A 5,747-nucleotide genomic window follows, 5' to 3' on the forward strand; every position below is an offset into this window, starting at 1 on the left:
CTGCCATCAAATATTATGAAAGATAAAAATACTGAACATCCCAGCTGTCATTGTAAATGAAAAGACGATGAAGTCTGAATGACCAATGCTTGGATGGTGATAGGACTTGAGGGACTGGACAAGGCTGATTCTAAACCTATAATTACTGCCAGGCCAATGTCAACCAAATGCTGCGCCGATAATTATTGTCGACGTTGGGCAGATGTCAATTCGATGCTGACCCGATAATAAACTAAGCGGAAAAAGAAAGTTCTTCCGTTCTTACAAAACCAACAGCAGGGGACATTGTATCAACACGACAATGACAGGCCCCATATGTTGCAAGACTGACTCGGAACTTTCTAAACCAGCAGAACGTTGACGTTTTGCCCTGGCCTGTCCACTCATCCGATATGAATCCTATTGAACATCTGTGGGACCATCTTGACCAGATTAGAGCACGCCATCAGCCTCCCCTCAACAGACAAGAATTGCAGCAGGCTCTGAGAGACGAGTGGCAACGGATTCCAGTCGTCATCAGAAGACTGACGTCATCGATGAGGCGGCGTATCACAGCATTGAGGCAGCTGGAGGTCATACACGCTATTGAAGGCATCTGTATCGACAATGAACTTGTAGTGTGTCTGACAATCTTTTGGTGACATTTCAGACAACTTTTGAAAATGAAATTTCTTACCCCACCATTGTTTACCTTGAGCTCACATTACCTGTGATTGCACAATTTCATTCAAACTGTGGTTGATCAATCATTTGTTACCCCTCCCTAGATTATATTATAATTCACAACAAAACCTCTTCTTGTTATTTTTCTTTATGGATCATGCAACTCGCCCTACACTTTCTTTTGCCGCCCAGTTTAATTGCTGATGTCGGGCCAATGGCTGGCCCGATAAATATTTACGACGTCGGGCCGATGTCAATCCGATGAGCAAAACTTCATCGCCCCGACGATGTTTGCCGATGCTGCATGGGCCGGTGCAGCGCCGATGCAGGGCCGATGCAGGGCCGAAGCAGGGCCGATGAACTTTGCCGACGTTGGGCCGACGCAGGGCCGATTATAGCATGTTACCTGGGTAGATCTTTAGCAACCCATGCTTGTCGTAAAAGGCGACTAACGGGATCGGGTGGTCAGGCTCGCTGACTTGGTTGATACATGTCATCGTATCTCAATTGTGTGAATCGATGCTCATGATGTCAATCATTGGATTGATTGGTTCAGATTCGATTATTTACAGACAGCCGTCATATAGTTGGTTGTTGAGTGCGGCGTTAAACAAAAAAACAAACAAACAAAAAACAAACAAAGATATAAGGCAGTATTTTATTCGCTCACAGTTTCTGTACAACTGCCAAATTAAAAAAAATCGTCGCACGGTACTTGTATCGGTGTACGATAAAAAGCGGCGAAATTTGCTGTTTTTCAAAGCAGAATATATTATTTGACAACATTTAGCAGTGTTTTTTTCCACACCGATTCAATATTTACAGTTAAATTGACACCTTCAGATAGGAGATTTAATATTCTACATCTTTGCGTAATTCTGTAGCCGGAGGTAGATCCAGTGACACGTGAGCGCAATTCTCGCACAACGTTTACTTTTCAGATCTTAGGAGAATATGTGCGTCAGAATTTTTTTTTCGACATCCCATTCCGACGTTTAACAGTGAGTGGGTGTTGTACGTTTTAAACATTGGCAGCAAAACACTGAGCTTTTCCAACACCCTGGGTTCGTTTTCAAAACATTTTGGAAACGTAAACGTTTGCGGAACAATACATAATCACGTGAAGAAAACATTTTTTAAAACATTTCCGGAACGTTTCGTAAAATGTTTTAGGGTTGTAATTTTTATAACATTTTCGAGGGGCGGTCGGGTAGCCTAGTGGTTAAAGCGTTCGCTCGTCACGCCGAAGACCAATGGGTACAATGTGTGAAGCCCATTTCTGGTGTCCCCCGCCGTGATGTTGCTGGAATATTGCTAAAAGCGGCGTAAAACCAAACTCACTCACTCACTTTAACATTTTCGTGTTAGGTGGGCCCACATTGATGTACCCCAGACGGTCAGCTCAGACATCACCTTGATGTACACCAGATGGTAACCCCACACATCACCTTGATGTACACCAAACGGTAACCCCACACATCACCTTGATATACACTAGACGGTAACCCCACACATCACATTGATGTCACCAGGCGGTAATCCCACACATCACCTTGATGTACACCAGACGGTAACCCTACATATCACCTTGATGTACCCCAGACGGTAACCCCACACTTCACCTAGATGTACAACAGACGGTAACCCCACACATCACCTTGATGTACACCAGACGGTCACCTAAGACATCACCTTGATGTACACCAGACGGTAGCCCCACACATCACCTTGATGTACACCAGACGGTAACCCCACACTTCATCTAGATGTACACCAGACGGTAACCCCACACATCACCTTGATGTACACCAGACGCTCATCTCACACATCACCTTGATGTACCCCAGACGGTAACCCCAAACATCACCTTAATATACACAAGACGGTAACCCCACACATGACCTTAATGTACACCAGACGGTCACCTCATACATAACCTAGATATACACCAGATGGTAACCCTACACATAATATTGATGTACACCAGACGGTAACCCCACACTTCACCTAGATGTACACCAGACGGGAACCCTACACATCACCTTAATGTACCCCAGACGGTCACCTCAGACATCGCCTTGATGTACACCAGACGTTAACCCCACACTTCACCTAGGTGTAAACCAGACGGTAACCCCACATATGATCTTGATGTACACCAGACGGTAACCCCACACATCACCTTGATGTACACCAGACGGTAACCCCACAAACCACCTTGATGTACACCAGACAGTCACCTCAGACATCACCTTGATGTACACCAGACGATAACCCCACACATCACCTTGATGTACCGCAGATGGTAGCCCCACACCTCACTTTGATGAACACGAGACGGTCACCTCAGACATCACCTTGATGTAGACCAGACGGTAGCCCCACACATCACCTTGATGTACCGCAGACGGTAACCTCACACATCACTTTGATGTACAACAGACGGTAACCACACACATCACCTTAATGTACCGCAGACGGTTACCACACAGATCACTTTGATGTACACGAGACGGTCACCTCAGACACCACCTTGATGTAGACCAGACGGTAACCCCACACATCACCTTGATGTACCGCAGACGGTAACCTCACACATCACTTTGATGTACACCAGACGATCACCTGAGACATCACCTTGATGTACACCAGACACTAACCCCACACATCACCCTGATGTGCACCAGACGGTAACCCCACAGATCACCTTGATGTACCCCAGGCGGTAACCCAACACATCACCTTGATATACACCAGAGGGTAACCCCACACATAATATTGATGTACACCAGACGGTAACCCCACACTTCACCTAGATGTACACCAGACGGGAACCCTACACATCACCTTAATGTACCCCAGACGGTCACCTCAGACATCACCTTGATGTACACCAGACGTTAACCCACACTTCACCTAGGTGTAAACCAGACGGTAACCCCAGATATGACCTTGATGTACACCAGACGGTAACCCCACACATCACCTTGATGTACACCAGACGGTAACCCCACAAACCACCTTGATGTACACAAGACAGTCACCTCAGACATCACCTTGATGTACACCAGACGATAACCCCACACATCACCTTGATGTACCGCAGATGGTAGCCCCACACATCACTTTGATGTACACCAGACGGTCAACTCAGACATCACCTTGATGTACACCAGACGGTAGCCCCACACATCACCTTGATGTACACCAGACGGTAACCCCACACATCACCTTGATGTACACCAGATGTTAAAACCACACTTCAACTACATGTAAACCACACGGTAACCCCACACATCACCTTGATGTGCACCAGACGGTAACCCTACACATCACCTTGGTGTACACCAGACGGCAACTCCTAACAACACCTTGATGTACTCCAGACGGTCATCTCAGACATCACCTTGATGTAAACCAGACGATAACCTAACACATCACCTTGATGTACCGCAGATGGTAGCCCCACACATCACTTTGATGTACACCAGACGGTCAACTCAGACATCACCTTGATGTACACCAGACGGTAACCCCACACATCACCTTGATGTAAACCAGACGATAACCCCACACATCACCTTGATGTACCCCAGACGGTAACCCCACACTTCACCTAGATGTACACCAGACGGTAACCCCACACATCACCTTGATGTACACCAGCCGGTAACCCCACACATCACCTTAATATACACAAGACGGTAACCCCACACATGACCTTAATGTACACCAGACGGTCACCTCATACATAACCTAGATATACACCAGATGGTAACCCTACACATGACCTTGATGTACACCAGACAGTAACCACACACATCACTTTGATGTACACCAGACGGTAACCCCACACATGACCTTAATGTACACCAGACGGTCACCTCATACATAACCTAGATATACACCAGATGGTAACCCTACACATGACCTTGATGTACACCAGACAGTAACCACACACATCACTTTGATGTACATCAGATGGTAACCCCACACATCACCTTGATGTACACCAGACGGTAACCCCACACATCACCTTGATGTACCCCAGACGGTAACCCCACACTTCACCTAGATGTACACCAGACGGTAACCCCACACATCACCTTGATGTACACCAGCCGGTAACCCCACACATCACCTTTATGTACCCCAGACGGTAAGCCCACAGATCACCTTGATGTACACCAGACGGTAACCCCACACATCACCTTGATGCTAACCAGCCAAGAGTCCACAACCAACCAACCCCTGATGACCTTTAAATTGTTATTATTATAGGCGACCAAAGCATATATACGATGTCCAGTTCTACCTGCGCCTAAATCTTGTTTTGTAAACATTACGTTTTGATACAAACTACTGATACTGTCATCCAGTTAGTGACCAGTCCCTTATGTAGATAAGGATTATTAATATAAATGATGAATTGTTTTTGCGAACTTACATGCAATTACTGTAAAAAACATATTTGGAAATATAGTCGGTCGCTCATAGATTAACCCATTATAAGCAGGACTTCTACATCAGATCTAATTGACTTCCTGGTATTAAAATGTACATTTACTGTATGGATTAGAATTTAGCCTATAGTATGAAGAAGACCACGCGTTTTACTACATTAATTGTCAAATAAAATTTATTTATGTCACTGAGACAAATGACCGTTTTCTGGTTTGACGTCAAGTGAGAGCAAGACATCGTCAGTCCTACTCGTGTACGAGGTGCTCGAGACCCAAATAAAACTATTCCTTGTATGCTTCGCGCTGAGATCGTATTGGCCGATGTTCCTCATCACCTCCGCCGCCTTTCCTCCCCTCACCGCTGAGTCATGACATCTAACCGCCTTACTCAACTCGTACGGGCTAACTACGAGATGATTTTTTTTTATCGACTATATGAATGAAGCTATCCTCAGAAAATCTAACTGACTAAAGACATAATTTTTTGTCACATATTTGCTTGCATTGTGATGTTAGTACGGTATAGTAGTCAGAAATATGCAACCAAGAATATGTGGGAGAGGCACTGACGTCACCATAGGTGAGCATCCGGGCACCTGCCTCAATGCATTCTGGGATAGG

The sequence above is a fragment of the Haliotis cracherodii genome, unplaced genomic scaffold (genome assembly GCF_022045235.1).
Source record: "Haliotis cracherodii isolate W230 unplaced genomic scaffold, xgHalCrac1.p SCAF_10, whole genome shotgun sequence".
Taxonomy (NCBI): domain Eukaryota; kingdom Metazoa; phylum Mollusca; class Gastropoda; order Lepetellida; family Haliotidae; genus Haliotis; species Haliotis cracherodii.